This window comes from Aegilops tauschii, chromosome 7 (assembly GCF_002575655.3).
Source record: "Aegilops tauschii subsp. strangulata cultivar AL8/78 chromosome 7, Aet v6.0, whole genome shotgun sequence".
Taxonomy (NCBI): domain Eukaryota; kingdom Viridiplantae; phylum Streptophyta; class Magnoliopsida; order Poales; family Poaceae; genus Aegilops; species Aegilops tauschii.
The window spans coordinates 608,857,621-608,877,762 of NC_053041.3; positions in this window are offsets into that span (position 1 = coordinate 608,857,621).

Here is a 20,142-nt window from a genome sequence, read left to right on the forward strand (position 1 = left end):
GTCACTGGCCCGCGCGACCGCCACCAAACAAGGACCGGGTCAACGACGGGCTGGCTCCTCACCAACCTACGCCCACCGGAAGGTAGCACCTCCTAAAACCAGCCCGGTGGAGCCTAGTCCCGGACATGGCCCCTCTGATCAAGCCGGCCTCCTCCGCCGAGTCGACGACGAGGATGCGGGATAGGCATCGTCGACGTCGATGCGGGAATAATTGCTTTAACTAAAAAAACAAACTAGTTCTATTAATTTCCTTGCTGAAAATAAACTACTTCTATAGTAAAATAAACTAGTTTTGTTAAATCAACTAGTTCAACTACTAATTAAGCACTTACTATAAATAAAATAAAGTAGTTTTATTAATTAGTCAAGTAGTTCAACTACTAAGCACTTACTATAAATAAATAAAATAAAGTAGTTCTTACTAAAAATAAACTACTTCTATATATAGTAAAATTTAATAAAGTAGTTTTATTAATTAATCAACTAGTTCAACTACTAAGCACTTACTATAAATATATAAAATAAAGTAGTTCTTACTAAAAATAAACTAGTTTAACTAGTTCTTTTATTTTTCTAACTAATTCTATTAAACACTTTCTCTTCTTATTCTATGAACAAAATTACAACAGAAAAAAATCATAAAAATTCTATGAACAAGATAAAAATTCTATGAACAAAATTACAACAGAAAAAAATTATAAAAATTCTCAGAAAAAATTGACATATTCTTTGCATATATATGAACACACAAACATTTGCATATTCAACAATAATATCACAAAAAAATCTATGAACAGAAAAAAATTCTAACATTTGCATATTCTAAAAGAAAAAAATCTATGAACAAAAAAATCTATGAACATCTAAATTAGGAAAATACATATGAGCTCACAAAGGGGGCGGCGATCGACGAGGAGGCAGGGCACGGGGGCGACAGTGAGGAGCGCGGCCACGGGCGACGAGGAGGCAGGGGGCGGCGACGGCGACGGTGAGGGGCGCGGCGACGGGTGACGAGGAGGCAGGGGGCGGAGGTGAGGGGCGCGGCGACGGGCGACGAGGAGGCAGGGGGCGCGGGGCGGCGACGGCGTCTGGGCGGCGCGAGACGGCGTCGGAGGCAGGGCGACGACGGCGACGGCGAGGCGCAGAGGGGCAGCCTGGCGGCGTCGTCGGGGCGGGATCGAAGAACTGAACGAAAAATTTCACAAGTGCTGTATATATAGATGGAGCATTGGTCCCGGTTCGTGACAGCAACCGGGACGAATGCGACCTTTAGTCCCGGTTGGTGCCATCAACCGGGACCAAAGGCCTCTTTTCAGCAGCCCAAAGGGCGGGAAGCGGCGGCCTTTGGTCCCGGTTGGTGGCACCAACCGGGACCAAAGGCCTCTTGCTGCCCGTGTCGTGACCAAAAGTTTAGTCCCACCTCGCTAGTTGAGAGGGCTCGAGAGTGGTTTATAAGCGCTGCTGCGCCCACCCTCTCGAGCTCCTCTCAACTGCAGGCTTTCGGGCCTAATCTGTCACTATGTGCCTGTGGGCCTACTGGGCCTCCTGCGGGCCTGAATCCTAGCCCATGGATGGGTTTCTAGTCGTATTCAAGCCGTGGTGGCCCAGTAGGTGGCATATTTTTTATTTTTTGCCTGTTTTTTGTTTTCTTTTTTTGCTTTATTTATTTTGTTTTGTTTCTACTTACAACAAAAAACTTATGTATTTTATTTTATCTTGTTTCTAATTACTTATTTATTTTACTTTATGATAATTCATTTTGCTATTAAAGTTTCTATCAAAAAAAGTTCTTTATGAAAATTCTTTTTGCTTTTAATGATTTTGAACAGAAAATACTTCGATAATTTTAGTTGCATCAATTTTATATGATTTTAGTTTCAATAATACTAGAGGTTTCTTATAATGTTCTGAATAGAAAATACTTTGTTAATTTTAGTTTCATAAATTTTATTAAAGTTTATTTTATTTTGTTTCTACTTATATATTTTAATAAAGTTTATATTATTTTGTTTCTAATTACTTATTTATTTTATTTGTTATTTTTCATGCACCATTTTTCATGCCTTTACTAATTATTTTGAGCTATAAGACCCTAAAATTGAAAAGCATTTCAAATGAACTCTGAAAAGGTTGAAAGTTGGCATGATATCATCATTTCATCCACATAGCATGTGCAAGAAAGTTGAGAGGGTTACGGCAAAAACTGGATGCACTTCGTGTACAAAACGGACAATCTCTTTCAAAGTATCAGGATTTCATCCAGAAACTCGTCTGTTACAAAGGGATTTCATTTTTAAACCTTATTTGAAATCCTGACTTTTTGTGTGTTCAAAATGCACCATTCAAAGCCACATCATCATTTTTCAATCCGGTCTGACTTCATTTGTTATTTTTCATGCATTTACTAATTATTTTGAGCTATAAGACCCTAAAATTGAAAAGCATTTCAAATGAACTCTGAAAAGGTTGAAAGTTGGCATGATATCATCATTTCATCCACATAGCATGTGCAAGAAAGTTGAGAGGGTTACGGCAAAAACTGGATGCACTTCGTGTACAAAACGGACAATCTCTTTCAAAGTATCAGGATTTCATACGGAAACTCGTCTGTTACAAAGGGATTTCATTTTTTTAAACTTATTTGAACTCCTGACTTTTTGTGTGTTCAAAATGCACCATTCAAAGCCACATCATCATTTTTCAATCCTTTCTGACTTCGTTTTTTATTTTTCATGCATTTACTAATTATTTTGAGCTATAAGACCATAAAATTGAAAAGCATTTCAAATAAACTCTGAAAAGCTTGAAAGTTGGCATGGTATCTTCATTTTATCCACATAGCATGTGCAAGAAAGTTGAGAGGGTTACGGCAGAAACTGGATGCACTTCGTGTACAAAACGAACAATCTCTTTCAAAGTATCAGGATTTCATACGGAAACTCGTCTGTTAGGGATTTCATTTTTTAAAACTTATTTGAACTCCTGACTTTTTGTGTGTTCAAAATGCACCATTCAAAGCCACATCATCATTTTTCAATCCTTTCTGACTTCATTTGTTATTTTTCATGCATTTACTAATTATTTTGAGCTATAAGACCCTAAAATTGAAAAGCATTTCAAATGAACTCTGAAAAGGTTGAAAGTTGTCATGGTATCTTCATTTTATCCACATAGCATGTGCAAGAAAGTTGAGAGGGTTACGGCAAAAACTGGATGCACTTCGTGTACAAAACGGACAATCTCTTTCAAAGTATCAGGATTTCATACGGAAACTCGTCTGTTACAAAGGGATTTCATTTTTTTAAACTTATTTGAACTCCTGACTTTTTGTGTGTTCAAAATGCACCATTCAAAGCCACATCATCATTTTTCAATCCTTTCTGACTTCATTTTTTATTTTTCATGCATTTACTAATTATTTTGAGCTATAAGACCATAAAATTGAAAAGCATTTCAAATAAACTCTGAAAAGCTTGAAAGTTGGCATGGTATCTTCATTTTATCCACATAGCATGTGCAAGAAAGTTGAGAGGGTTACGGCAGAAACTGGATGCACTTCGTGTACAAAACGAACAATCTCTTTCAAAGTATCAGGATTTCATACGGAAACTCGTCTGTTAGGGATTTCATTTTTTAAAACTTATTTGAACTCCTGACTTTTTGTGTGTTCAAAATGCACCATTCAAAGCCACATCATCATTTTTCAATCCTTTCTGACTTCATTTGTTATTTTTCATGCATTTACTAATTATTTTGAGCTATAAGACCCTAAAATTGAAAAGCATTTCAAATGAACTCTGAAAAGGTTGAAAGTTGGCATGGTATCATCATTTCATCCACATAGCATGTGCAAGAAAGTTGAGAGGGTTACAGCAAAAACTGGATGCACTTCGTGTACAAAACGGGCAATCTCTTTCAAAGTATCAGGATTTCATACGGAAACTCGTGTGTTACAAAGGGATTTCATTTTTTAAAACTTATTTGAACTCCTGACTTTTTGTGTGTTCAAAATGCACCATTCAAAGAAACATCATCATTTTTCAATCCTTTCTGACTTCATTTGTTATTTTTCATGCATTTACTAAGCCTTTGTGACTAACAGATGAGTTCTCGTCCGAAGCCCTGATACTCCGAAAGAGATTGTCCAGTTTGTACACGAAGTTCGTCTAGTTTTTGCCGTAACCCTCTCTACTCTCTTGCACATGCTATTTGGGTGAAATGATGATACCATGCCAAGTTTCAACATTATCAGAGTTCATTTTGTAGCGATTTTCAATTTCACGGTCATTTGGCTCTCTAAACAAATCGGTAAATGACTGAAAAACAGCAAATGATGTCAGAATGTGTTGGAAATTGATGACGTCGCTTTGAATGGTGCGTACTGAACGCAAAAATAGTCTGGAGTTCAATTAAGTTTAAAAAACATGAAGTGCCGGTGTAATAGATGAGTTATCGTCCGAAGCCCTGATACTCCGAAAGAGATTGTCCAGTTTGTACACGAAGTGCGTCCAGTTGTTGCCGTAACCCTTTCTACTCTCTTGCACATGCTATGTGGGTGAAATGATGATATCATGCCAAGTTTCAACATTTTCAGAGTTCATTTTGTAGCGATTTTCAATTTCACGGTCATTTAGCTCTGAAAATAAATCGGTAAATGACTGAAAAACAACAAATGATGTCAGAAAGTGTTGAAAATTGATGATGTCGCTTTGAATGGTGCCTACTGAACGCAAAAAAGTCTGGAGTTGTAATCAGTTTAAAAAATGAAGTGCCGATGTAACAGATGAGTTTTCGTCCGAAGCAGGCCCTGATACTTCGAAAGAGATTGTCCAGTTTGTACACGAAGTGCATCCAGTTTTTTGCCGTAACACAAGAAGTCCGGAGTTGTAATAAGTTAAAAATAAAAAAGAGGCGCAATGCTCGTTAATTAGCTTCAAGCCTTTCGGAATAGTGTAGACTGCACTGCACATAGCTCCATGCAGTCTACCTTATTCCTGAAGGCTTGAAGCTAAGCAACGTGAAGGTGAGCATTGCGCCGCTTCTTCATCGTCTCTGCACTCAGGGCTTATAAACCGCTCCTAGTGCCTCTCTCTTCGTGAGGTGGGACTAAAAAACAGCTTAGTAAGAAACTCTAGTATCGGTTCGTGCCACGAACCGGTACTAAAGGTGCTCGTGGGGCCACAGCCTCATTAGTACCGGTTCGTGGCACGAACCGGTGCTAAAGGTTCGCCACAAACCGGTACTAAAGAGCTCCTCCTGCCTAGCCGTTGGAACCGGCACTAATGGACACATTCAAAGCCGCATCATCATTTTTCAAAGCCACATCATCATTTTTCAATGTATCATCAAATGAACTCTGAAAAGGTTGAAAGTTGGCATGGTATCATCATTTCATCCACATAGCATGTGCAAGAAAGTTGAGAGGGTCCCGGCAAAAGGTGGATGCACTTCATGAACAAAATGGACAATCTCTTTCGAAGTATCAGGGTTTCGGACAAAAACTCATCTGTTACAAAGGGATTTCATTTTCTTGAACTTATTTGAACTCCTGACTTTTTGTGTGTTCAAAATGAACCATTCAAACAAGAGACTGATTTTGAATGGTGCATATCAACACACAAAAAGTCTGTAAAGATCGCCAACCCCAACATAAAAAAAATGAGCATAAATGCGCCTATAGAGAAAATTCAACCTAAATTCATAATAAATTTCTATGAATTTCAGAGAAACTCACTATGAATTTAGGTCAAATTCCCTGTATAAGCGCATCTATTTTCATTTTGAGAGGAGCTCAACAAGGCAGAGAGGGACGGGCTTATAAACCTGTGTGAGCGCCCTTCGGTTGGCGAGGTGGGACTAAACTGGACCAACCCTTTAGTCCCGGTTTGTGGCACAAACCGGGACTAATGGTCATGGGCCAAGGGCGAGGCGCATTGGTCCCGGTTCGTGCGTTGAACCGGGACCAAAAGGTCCAGACGAACCGGGACCAGTGGCCCACATGGCCCGGCCGGCCCCCTGGGCTCACGAACCGGGACTAATGCACCCCATGGGTCCCGGTTCGTGCGGAACCGGGACTAACGGGCTGGCCAGGCCCGAACGAAAGCCCTGTTTTCTACTAGTGATAAGAGCAGTTCAAAGGAATTAGAAGTTGCGAAACAATTTACGCGAGAACTTACTTGATGTACGGCCGCACTTCTGTTAGGTTGGTGAAGATATACAACGAAATGGTCCGCCATTCTTGGACATCCAACGATATTGGTTTCGAAGCACCGGCTGGTGCGAGATTCCCTTTGAACAGGATGAGGTTGGATTTATGGCCGCCAGCATTGTATCGAGGCTTCAGATTATGCAAATGACAATTTTTGGCTTCGTAGTGTGTTGTCACGAAGTTTGCCGCCTCCTCAGTAATAAATGCCTCGGCCATCGATGCTTCAATTCGACGTTTATTTTTACATTTTTCTCGGAGCGTCTTCTGCAACCTCTCAGTTTCGTAGCACCAACGATTTTGCACGCCCCCCAATCTTGCCTTGGTCGGGAGATGCAAAATCAAGTGTTGCATTGGATTAAAGAAGCCCGGCGGAAAAATCTTCTCTAACTTGCAGATCAACTCCGGCGCCAACTCTTCCATTTCTTTTAGCACGGCAGGCGATAGTTCCTTCGCATAAAGAACACGAAAGAAATAGCTCAGCTCTGCCAGTACTAGCCATTCATCCTCAGGGATGAATCCACGCAACATCACTGGCATTACCCGCTCAATCTATATGTGCCAATCATGACTCTTGAGACCAAATATTTTCAATTTGTCAAGACTCGCTCCCCTCTTTAGATTCACTGCATAACCATCGGGGAACATCAACTTCATTTTCACCCACAAGATAATTTCCCTCATAGCTGGCCTTCCAAGATTGAACCATGCCTTTGGCTTCGTCCAGTTCTGCTTTCCTTTTGGTCCTTGCATGTTTTGTATCAGTCTAGCACAAAATATCGACAGGACCTCCTCGCTATTCTCCTGATACACGTCTCGGCAAAAAGCCAAGAGAATGTGCATCCGGAGAACAACAGGGGGCGCTGACGAAATTTTGTCTCGGAATGGGGTAGAGCATGGAGAACGTACTCAATCTACATATACTCGGGCTGTCCGTGGAAATCGCTAGACAATCTGAATGAGTTACGATGATAAATATGCAACTGAATGCATATTTATCAATGCAACCCTTTCGTACGGGAGACGCATACTGGTAACGCGACTGTAGTTACCTAGTTAGTGTCATCGGCACGAAGGCCAGAACAGAGCAGATAATTAAGGGGGGAGGAGGAGATGTCATTTGTGCTCACCCACAAACGCAGGGGCGGAGCTCGTCGAACACCAGACCCTCGCAGCAACGAAACAACTGCACATTGAAATCGAAAGATGAGTAACATAACATTATTGTTTTTGCCATCAACCTAACTAAAATTAAACTGAACTAAGCCTAAACTAAAGTAAATCTAAAAAACAGAAAAATAAGTAAAAAGGAGAGAGGGCAGCAATGGAGCTCACCAGAGAGAGGGCAGTGGTGGCAACGGGCGGTAGTGGAGGAGTGGGGCGGGGCGGCGGTGGCGATCGAGCGGCGGTGGAGGAGGGCGGGGCGGGGCGGCCTGGGGCGATGGGGGCGGGGGCTTCGGGGCAGGGAGGGGGGGCGGGTGGCGCCATGTGGTGGCGGCACCCGGGTGGCGGGGGCGGGGCGACGGGGATCGGGGGTGACGGGGCGGTGTGGGCGCCGGGCCGGCTGGGGCGGGGGGCGCCTGGCGGCGGGGCGGCAGGGATGACGGGACGGCGGGGGCGCCGGGATCCGGGGCAGGGAAGGTGGTGTGGCGGCGGTGTTGGGTGGCAGGCGGCAGGGGCGACAGGACGGCAGGGCGGGGGGCTCCGGGGGCACGGAGGGTGGTGGGGCTGCGGCGGTGGTGGTGCGGGCACGCGGGTGGAGAGAGAGGGGAAGAGAGAGGGGTGCGGCCAGGGAGAGAGGGAGGGGTGCCCGTTAGAGGTCGTTAGTGGGTACGTTCTTTGCCGTCAGCCAACCGACGACAAAGAACTGGTTGATGGCAAATAGGATCTTTGCCGTCAACCAATTCTTTGTCATCCGTTTTTTAGAAGTAGACGACAAAGGCCTTCTTTGCCGCTTGCTAGAAGACGTCAAAGATCTGACTGATGGCAAATTCTCTATTTGCAGTAGTTGTTCGGGAATGTAGCATGCAATTTCAAAAAAATTCCTACGATCGCGCAAGATCTATCTAGGATATGCATAGCAATGAGAAGGGGAGAGTGTGTCCACGTATCCTCGTAGACCTAAAGCGGAAGCGTTAGGTTAACGTTGTTGATGTAGTCGAACATCTTCACAATCCAACCGATCTAGTACCGAACGCACGACGCCTCTGAGTTCAGCACACGTTCAGATCGATGATGTCCCTCGAACTCTTGATCCAGCAGAGGGTCGAGGGAGAGTTTCGTTAGCACGACGGTGTGGTGACGGTGATGTGATCCGCGTAGCGCTTCGCCTAAGCACTACGACGATATGACCGGAGGAGTAAACTCTGGAGGGGGGCACCGCACATGGCTAAGAGAACAATTGATGTGCTATGGGGTGCCCCCTGCCCCCGTATATAAAGGAGGGGAGGAGGAGGTGGCCGGCCAGGAGGGGTGTGCCATGGGGGGAGTCCTACTAGGACTCCACTCTTAGTAGGATTTGCCCCCCTCTTTTCCTTTCTTACTGAAGGGGAAAAGGAAGGAGAGGGAGAGGGAGAAGGAAAGAGGGGCGCCGCCCCCTCCCCTTGTCCAATTCAGACTCCATGGGGGGGGAGACCCTTTGCGGGCTCCCCTCTCTCTCCACTAAGTCCCATGTAGGCCCAATATTTCCCCCGGGGGGTTCCGGTAACCCCTCGGTACTTCGGTAAAATACCCGAACCACTCGAAACCATTCTGATGTCCGAATACTACCTTCTAATATATGAATCATTACCTCTCAACCATTTCAAGACTCCTCGTCATGTCCGTGATCTCATCGGGACTCCGAACAAACTTCGGTCACCAAAACACATAACTCATAATACAAATCGTCATCGAACGTTAAGCGTGCGGACCCTATGGGTTCGAGAACTATGTAGACATGACCGAGACACATCTCCGATCAACAACCAATAGTGGAACCTGGATGCTCATATTGGTTCCTACATATTCTACGAAGATCTTTATCGGTCAAACCGCAATAACAACATACGTTATTCCCTTTGTCATCGGTATGTTACTTGCCCGAGATTCGATTGTCGGTATCATCATACCTAGTTCAATCTCGTTACCGGCAAGTCTCTTTACTCGTTCCGTAATGCATCATCCCGTAACTATCTCATTAGTAAAATTGCTTGCAAGGCTTATAGTGATGTGCATTACCGAGAGGGCCCAGAGATACCTCTCCGATACTCGAAGTGACAAATCCTAATCTCGATCTATGCCAACCCAACAAACAGTTGGGGAATGCAGTAATTTCAAAAAATTCCTACGCACACGCAAGATCCATCTAGGTGATGCATAGCAACGAGTGAGGAGAGTGTGTCCACATACCCTCGTAGACCAAAAGCGGAAGCGTTTAGTAATGCGGTTGATGTAGTCGAACGTTTTCGCGATCCAACCGATCCAACTACCGAACGTACGACACCTCCGCGATCTGCACACGTTCAGCTCGGTGACGTCCCTCGTACTCTTGATCCAGCTGAGGCCAAGGGAGAGTTTCATCAGCACGACGGCGTGATGACGGTGATGATGAAGTTACCGATGCAGGGATTCGCCTAAGCACTACAACGACATGACTGAAGTGGAAATCTGTGGAGGGGGCACCGCACACGGCTAAGACAACTGTCAACTTGTGTGTCTATGGGGTGCCCCATTCCCACGTATATAAAGGAGTGGAGTAGGGGAGGGCCAGCCCTCATAGGGCGCGCCCAAGGGGGGGAGTCCTACTCCTAGTAGGAGTAGGTTTCCCCCCTTCCCTACTTGGAGTAGGAGAAGAAGGAAGAGGGAGAAGGAGAAAGGAAAGGGGGGCCCACCCAATTAGGATTGGTCTTGGGGGGCGCGCCTTCCACCTGGCCGCCTCCTCCTCTCTCCCACTAAGGCCCAATAAGGCCCATTGACTCCCCGGGGGGTTCCGGTAACCTCCTGGTACTACGGAAAATGCCCGAACTCATACGGAACCATTCCGGTGTCCAAACATAGCCTTCCAATATATCGATCTTTATGTTTCGACCATTTCGAGACTCCTCGTCATGTCCGTGATCACATCCGGGACTCCGAACTACCTTCAGTACATCAAAACACATAAACTCATAATACCGATCGTCATCGAACATTAAGCGTGCCGACCCTACGGGTTCATGAACTATGTAGACATGACCGAGACTCACTTCCGGTCAATAACCAGCAGCGGAACCTAGATGCTCATATTGGTTCCTACATATTCTACGAAGATCTTTATCGGTCAAACCGCATAACAACATACGTTGTTCCCTTTGTCATCGGTATGTTACTTGCCGAGATTCGATCGTCGGTATCATCATACCTAGTTCAATCTCGTTACCGGCAAGTCTCATTACTCGTTCTGTAATGCGACATCCTGTAACTAACTCATTAGTCACATTGCTTGCAAGAATTATAGTGATGTGCATTACCGAGAGGGCCCAGAGATACCTCTCCGACAATCGGATTGACAAATCCTGATCTTGATCTATGCCAACTCAACAAACACCATCGGAGACACCTGTAGAGCATCTTTATAATCACCCAGTTATGTTGTGACGTTTGATAGCACACTAAGTGTTCCTCCGGTATTCGGGAGTTGCACAATCTCATAGTCATAGGAACATGTATAAGTTATGAAGAAAGCAATAGCAATAAACTAAACGATCATAGTGCTAAGCTAACGGATGGGCCAAGTCAATCACATCATTATCTAATGATGTGATCCCGTTTATCAAATGATAACTCTTGTCCATGGCTAGGAAACATAATCATCTTTGATTAACGAGCTAGTCAAGTAGAGGCATACTAGTGACACTCTGTTTGTCTATGTATTCACACATGTACTAAGTTTTCGATTAATACAATTCTAGCATGAATAATAAACATTTACCATGATATAAGGAAATATAAATAACAACTTTATTATTGCCTCTAGGGCATATTTCCTTCAGTCTCCCACTTGCACTAGAGTCAATAATCTAGATTACATTGTAATGATTCTAACACCCATGGAGTCTTGGTGTTGATCATGTCTGCCTCGTGAGAGAGGCTTAGTCAACGGGTGTGCAACATTCAGATCCGTATGTATCTTGCAAATCTGTATGTCTCCCTCCTTGACTTGATCGCGGATGGAATTGAAGCGTCTCCTGATGTGCTTGGTTCTCTTGTGAAATCTGGATTCCTTTGCCAAGGCAATTGCACCAGTATTGTCACAAAAGATTTTCATTGGACCCGATGCACTAGGTATGACACCTAGATCGGATATGAACTCCTTCATCCAGACTCCTTCATTTGCTACTTCCGAAGCAGCTATGTACTCCCCTTCACACATAGATCCCGCCACGACGCTCTGCTTGGAACTGCACCAACTGAAAGCTCCACCATTTAATAAAAATATGTATCCGGTTTGTGACTTTAAGTCATCTGGATCAGTGTCAAAGCTTGCATCGACGTAACTGTTTACGATGAGCTCTTTGTCACCTCCATAAACGAGAAACATATCCTTTGTCCTTTTCAGGTATTTCAGGATGTTCTTGACCACTGTCCAGTGATCCACTCCTGGATTACTTTGGTACCTCCCTGCTAAACTGATAGCAAGGCACACATGAGGTCTGGTACACTGCATTGAATACATGATAGAACCTATGGCTGAAACATAGGGAATGACTTTCATTTTCTCTCTATCTTCTGCAGTGGTCGGGCATTGAGTCTGACTCAACTTCACACCTTGTAACACAGGCAAGAACCCTTTCTTTGCTAGATCCATTTTGAACTTCTTCAAAACTTTATCAAGGTATGTGCTTTGTGAAAGTCCAATTAAGCGTCTTGATCTATCTCTATAGATCTTGATGCCTAATATATAAGCAGCTTCACCGAGGTCTTTCATTGAAAAATTCTTATTCAAGTATCCTTTTATGCTATTCAAAAATTCAGTATCATTTCCGATCAACAATATGTCATCTACATATAATATCAGAAATGCTACAGAGCTCCCATTCACTTTCTTGTAAATACAGGCTTCTCCAAAAGTCTGTATAAAACCATATGCTTTGATCACACTATCAAAGCGTATATTCCAACTCCGAGAGTCTTGCACCAGTCCATAAATGGATCGCTGGAGCTTGCACACTTTGTTAGCACCTTTTGGATCGACAAAATCTTCTGGTTGCATCATATACAACTCTTATTTAAGATATCCATTAAGGAATGCAGTTTTGACATCCATTTGCCAAATTTCATAATCATAAAATGCGGCAATTGCTAACATGACTCGGACGGACTTAAGCATCGCTACGGGTGAGAAGGTCACATCGTAGTCAACTCCTTGAACTTTTCGAAAACCTTTCTTAACAAGTCGAGCTTTGTGGACAGTATCATTACCGTCAGCGTCAGTCTTCTTCTTGAAGATCCATTTATTTTCTATGGCTTGCCGATCATCGGGCAAGTCAACCAAAGTCCATACTTTGTTCTCATACATGGATCCCATCTCAGATTTCATGGCCTCAAGCCATTTCGCGGAATCTGGGTTCATCATTGCTTCCTCATAGTTCGTAGGTTCGTCATGGTCAAGTAACATGACCTCCAGAACAGGATTACCGTACCACTCTGGTGCGGATCTTACTCTGGTTGACCTACGAGGTTCGGTAGTAACTTGATCAGAAGTTTCATGATCATCATCATTAGCTTCCTCACTCACTGGTGTAGGAATCACTGGAACTGATTTCTGTGATGAACTACTTTACAATAAGGGAGTAGGTACAATTACCTCATCAAGTTATACTTTCTTCCCACTCACTTCTTTCGAGAGAAACTAATTCTCTAGAAAGGATCCATTCTTAGCAACGAATATCTTGCCTTCGGATCTGTGATAGAAGGTGTACCCAACAGTCTCCTTTGGGTATCCCATGAAGACACATTTCTCCGATTTTGGTTCGAGCTTATCAGGTTGAAGCTTTTTCACATAAGCATCGCAGCCCCAAACTTTAAGAAACGACAACTTGGGTTTCTTGCCAAACCACAGTTCATACGGTGTCGTCTCAACGGATTTAGATGGTGCCCTATTTAACGTGAATGCAGCCGTCTCTAAAGCATAACCCCAAAATGATAGCGGTAAATCAGTAAGAGACATCATAGATCGCACCATATCTAATAAAGTACGATTACGACAATCGGATACACCATTACGCGGTGGTGTTCCAGATGGCGTGAGTTGCGAAACTATTCCGCGTTGTTTCAAATGAAGACCAAACTCGTAACTCAAATATTCTCCTCCACGATCAGATCGTAGAAACTTTATTTTCTTGTTATGATGATTTTCCACTTCACTCTGAAATTCTTTGAACTTTTCAAATGTTTCAGACTTATGTTTCATCAAGTAGATATACCCATATCAGCTCAAATCATCTATGAAGGTCATAACATAATGATAGCCGCCGCGAGCATCAACACTCATCGGACCGCATACATCAGTATGTATTATTTCCAACAAGTCTGTTGCTCGCTCCATTGTTCCGGACAACGGAGTCTTAGTCATCTTGCCCATGAGGCATGGTTCGCAAGCATCAAGTGATTCATAATCAAGTGATTCCAAAAGCCCATCAGCATGGAGTTTCTTCACGCGCTTTACACCAATATGACCCAAACGGCAATGCCACAAATAAGTTGCACTATCATTATTAAACTTATATCTTTTGGATTCAATACTATGAACATGTGTATTACTACTATCAAGATTTAGTAAAAATAGACCACTCATCAAGGGTGCATGACCATAAAATATATTATTCATATAAATAGAACAACCATTATTCTCTGATTTAAATGAATAACCGTCTCACATCAAAGAAGATCTAGATATAATGTTCATTCTTAACGCTGGCACCAAATAACAATTATTCAGCTCTAAAACTAATCCCGAAGGTAGATGTAGAGGTAGCGCGCCGACGGCGATCACATCGACTTTGGAACCATTTCCCACGCGCATCGTCACCTCGTCCTTAGCCAATCTTCGCTTAATCTGTAGCCCCTATTTTGAGTTGCAAATATTAGCAAGAGTACCAGTATCAAATACCCAGGCGCTACTGCGAGCATTAGTAAGGTACACATCAATAACATGTATATCAAATATACCTTTCACTTTGCCATCCTTCTTCTCCGCCAAATACTTGGGGCAGTTCCGCTTCCAGTGACCATTCCTTTTGCAGTAGAAGCACTCAATCTCAGGCTTAGGTCCAGACTTGGGCTTCTTCACTTGAGCAGCAACTTGTTTGTCGTTCTTCTAGAAGTTCCCCTTCTTCCCTTTGCCCTTTTTCTTGAAACTGGTGGTCTTATTGACCATCAACACTTGGTGCTCCTTCTTGATTTCTACCTCCGCAGTCTTTAGCATTGCGAAGAGCTCGGGAATCGTCTTATCCATCCCTTGCATATTATAGTTCATCACGAAGCTCTTGTAGCTTGGTGGCAGTGATTGAAGAACTCTATCAATGACACTATCAACTGGAAGATTAACTCCCAGCTGAGTCAAGTGATTGTGGTACACAGACATTCGGAGTATATGCTCACTGACAGAACTACTCTCCTCCATTTTGCAGCTATAGAACTTATTGGAGACTTCATATCACTCAATCCGGGCATTTGCTTGAAATATTAACTTCAACTCCTGTAACATCTTATATGCTCCATGACATTCAAAACGTCGTCGAAGTCCCAGTTCTAAGACGTAAAGCATGGCACACTGAACTATCGAGTAGTCAACAGCTTTGCTCTTCCAGACGTTCATAACAACTGGCGTTGCTCCCGCAGCGGGTTTGTCACCTAGCGGTGCTTCTAGGACGTAATTCTTCTTTGCAGCAATGAGGATAATCCTCAAGTTACGGACCCAGTCCATGTAATTGCTACCATCATCTTTCAACTTAGCTTTATCTAGGAACGCATTAAAATTCAACGGAACAACAGCACGGGGCATTTATCTACAACAATATAGACATGCAAAATACTATCAGGTACTAAGTTCATGATATATTAATGTTCAATTAATCATATTACTTAAGAACTCCCACTTAGATAGACATCCCTCTAATCATCTAAGTGATCACGTGATCCATATCAACTAAACCATGTCCGATCATCACGTGAGATGGAGTAGTTTTCAATGGTAAACATCACTATGTCGATCATATCTACTATATGATTCACCCTCGACCTTTCGGTCTCAGTGTTCCGAGGCCATATCTGCATATGCTAGGCTCATCAAGTTTAACCCGAGTATTCTGCGTGTGCAAAACTGGCTTGCACCCGTTGTATGTGAACGTAGAGCTTATCACACCTGATCATCACGTGGTGTCTCGGCACGATGAACTGTAGCAACGGTGCATACTCAGGGAGAACACTTATACCTTGAAATTTAGTGAGAGATCATCTTATAATACTACCGTCGTACTAAGAAAAATAAGATGCATAAAGGATAACATCACATGCAATCAATATAAGTGATATGATATGGCCATCATCATCTTGTGCCTTTGATCTCCATCTCCAAAGCACCGTCATGATCACCATCGTCACCGGCTTGACACCTTGATCTCCATCGAAGCATCGTTGTCATCTCGCCAACTATTGCTTCTACGACTATCGCTACCGCTGAGTGATAAAGTGAAGCAATTACATGGCGATTGCATTTCATACAATAAAGCGACAACCATATGGCTCCTGCCAGTTGCTGATAACTGTGTTACAAAACATGATTGCTACCTCTTGAGCACTGCGTTGGTTTTCCCTTGAAGAGGAAATGGTGATGCAGCAAAGTAGCGTAAGTATTTCCCTCGGGTTTTGAGAACCAAGGTATCAATCCAGTAGGAGGCCACGCTCAAGTCCCTTACACCTACACAAACAAATAAGAACCTTGCAACCAACACGATAAAGGGGTTGTCAATCCCTTCACTGCCACTTGCAAAAGTGAGATCTAATAGAGATGATAAGATAATATCTTTGGTATTTTTATGATAAAGATTAAAAGTAAAGATTGCAAAATAAACGGCGCCAGAAATAGCTTGTTGACGGGAGATTAATATGATGGAGAATAGACTCGGGGGCCATAGGTTTCACTAGTGGCTTCTCTCAAGATAGCATAAGTATTACGGTGGGTGAACAAATTACTGTCGAGCAATTGATAGAATTGAGCATAGTTATGAGAATATCTAGGTATGATCATGTATATAGGCATCATGTCCGTGACAAGTAGACCGACTCTTGCCTGCATCTACTACTATTACTCCACACATCGACCGCTATCCAGCATGCATCTAGAGTATTAAGTTCATAAGAACGGAGTAACGCTTTAAGCAAGATGAGATGATGTAGAGGGATAAACTCATGCAATATAATATAAACCCCATCTTTTTATCCTCGATGGCAACAATACAATACGTGTCGTTTCCCCTACTGTCACTGGGATCGAGCACCGCAAGATTGAACGAAAAGCTAAGCACTTCTCCCATTGCAAGAAAGATCAATCTAGAAGGCCAAACCACACTGATAATTCGAAGAGACTTGCAAAGATAACCAATCATACATAAAAGAATTCAGAGAAGATTCAAATATTGTTCATAGATAATCTTGATCATAAACCCACAATTCATCGTCTCTCGACAAACACACCGCAAAAGAAGATTACATCGAATAGATCTCCAAAAGAATCGAGGAGAACTTTGTATTGAGATCCAAAGAGAGAGAAGAAGCCATCTAGCTAATAACTATGGACCCGATGGTCTGAGGTAAACTAGTCACACATCATCGGACAGGCTATGGTGTTGATGTAGAAGCCCTCCCTGATCAATGCCCCCTCCGGCAGAGCGCCAGAAAAGGCCCCAAGATGGGATCTCATGGGTACAGAAGGTTGCGGCGGTGGAATTAGATTTTCGTGGTGCTCCTCGATGGTTTCGGGGTACGTAGGTATATATAGGAGGAAGAAGTAGGTCGGTGGAGCCACGAGGGGCCCACGAGGGTGGAGGGCGCGCCCAGCGGGGCAGGCGCGCCTCCCTGCCTCGTGGCCTCCTCGTTGATTTCTTGACGTCCACTCCAAGTCCTCTGGATCACGTTTGTTCCAAAAATCACGCTCCCGAAGGTTTTATTCCGTTTGGACTCCGTTTGATATTCTTTTTCTGGGAAACACTGAAATAGGAAAAAAAAACAACAATTTGGGTTGGGCCTCCGGTTAATAGGTTAGTCCCAAAAATAATATAATAGTGTATAATAAAGCCCATTGAACATCCAAAACAGATAATATAATAGCATGGAACAATCAAAAATTATAGATACGTTCGAGACGTATCAATGATCAAATCATGCAACAATTTATATAATCACGTCTTGACCATATCACATCACAACATGCCCTGCAAAAACAAGTTAGACGTCCTCTACTTTGTTGTTGCAAGTTTTATGTGGCTGCTACGGGCTTTGCAAGAACTGTTCTTACCTACGCATCAAAACCACAATGATTTTTGATCAAGTTTGCTGTTTTAACCTTCAACAAGGACCTAGCGTAGTCACACTTGATTCAACTAAAGTGGAGAAATATACACCCACTAGCCACCTGTGTGCGAAGCACGTCGGTAGAACCAGTCTCGCGTAAGTGTACTCGTAATGTCGGTCTGAACGCTTCATCCAACAATACCGCCGAATCAAAGTATGACATGCTGGTAAGCAGTATGACTATTATCGCCCACAACTCTTTGTGTTCTACTTGTGCATATAACATCTACGCATAGACCTAGCTCGGATGCCACTGTTGAGGAACACAATATTTCAAAAAAATTCTTACGATCACGCAACATCTATCTAGGAGATGCATAGCAATGAGAGGGGAGAGTGTGTCTACATACCCTCGTAGACCAAAAGCGGAAGCGTTTAGTAACGCAGTTGATGTAGTCGAACGTCTTCGCGATCCAACCGATCCAAGTACCGAACGCACGGCACCTCCGCGATCTGCACACGTTCAGCTCGGTGACGTCCTTTTATTTAGTACAACTTCAGTATAAATTTTGAGGCGAATGGGGTACACAATAATACCAATTAAACTATATTTTTTTTTGTAGCAAATGTGTCTTCAATGATTTGGTTACATTGCAGAACAAGAAGAATCATAATAACATACCAAAAGCGAGAAATGATTGTGTCTTCCTTTTCTTTCATGAAAAAAGTGTGCTCACAATTAACCAAGCAATCATTTAAATATTATTCCCCATTTTGTCTCTTAACTTATTCTTCACACAAGGAACCAAAATAATGATCTATTCTCGACTGGTAGTTTGGAGAAATCAAGATTAATAAAAATGGATAGAACACTAACCAACCACTCTGATGGGATGAGTAAGATTAGGTTTAGAAGAGTACTGTGGGGGGGCACTGCTGACATGTGGCATGAATTAAAAGACTTGTGGAAGGATGTGGTCTTGACAAACCAAGAGGATAGGTGTAGCTGGCTCCTGAATAAAACTGGTAGAGTCACTATCAGATCTTTATATCTAAGTTTGAAATTGAGTCAGGGACCTTGCCTCACAGAAAGCTATGGTATGCAAAAATCCCTCTGAAAATTAAAGTTTTCCTTTGGCTTGTCTTCAAGAATAGTGTATTAACCAGAGATAATTTAGCAAAGAGGAATTGGAAAGGTAAAGATGTTAGCTGCAGTTTTTGTGATCATAATGAAACTATAGACCACCTTTTTTGTACCTGTGTGGTTGCCAAGTTCGTTTGGGGAGTGGTTGGAAGTGTAACTGGGTTGGCTAATATTCCTTGCAAGATTGAAGAGTTTAATGGATGGATAGAGAGTTTTCCTAATAAAAATCAGAGACAGGTGTTAGCAGTGGGCGTTGCGGCGTTGTTTTGGTCTTTGTGGAAAGCCAGAAACTCGGCCACTTTCCATCATGTCTACCAGCATGATCCTAGTGTTTTGTTCTTCCAAATATCTTACTAGATATCGTATTGGGCTGGTCTACAAAGAAACGGAAAACAACATATGCTTCGTGCTGTGGCATCATTGCTAGTTGATGTGGCGAATGGTTTCTTCAACAAAAGAAGCGGGTGGGCAACAATGACAAGAAGAATTGGAGTAGGGTAATCGTGCTTGTGGGCATGTTTTTTCCTTTTAGTAATGAAATGAAGTGATGGTCTCTGCTCTGCGAGTTCTGAAGAATGTTTTTTGTGCACAGGAGTGAACCCTGCGCGGTCACACTGTTGCTTTTCTTTACATGTTGCTTAGCTGAGCATACTTTCATTCTCCTGGGTGCCATGGTAGGGTGCCTGGGCCTGAAGACTTGTATTTAACCTGTTTATCGGTCTTTTCATCTAATGAAATGAAATTGGGGGTGCGCCCCTCAATTCAAAAAAAAATATTGTAGATCTGAGGAAATATTTGTAACTTGGGAAGCAGACACTATTTTCTTTGGAAGCACCATTGATGGAAGCAAATATATTTCTTTTCTACGTTGTAAATTTTTTTTTATTCATATTTTGGAAGCAATCTCGTTGGACAAGGGAAACAAAATATTGTAGGAAGCAAATTCAAACTGGATTGGATTCACCACAGTTGGAAACATTTTTTCTCGTATGGAAGCAAACTGCATGGCCCCTAATTACACGCAGCGCTAGCAGTAAGAATAGACGAGATTATTGGAAGCAATTATCAGGGATTGTTTCCTAAAAACGGTGCTTCCATTGCTAAAAATATGGTTCCAACCATGGAAGCAAGAATATTTTTTGTTTTTTGTGGAAGCAGTATTGTGATGCTTTTGAAACAATATATAATTAGACACAATCTTGTTGTGTTCACCAATTGATGGAAACATAAATTACTGCATGTAAGATGGAAAAAAAATTCC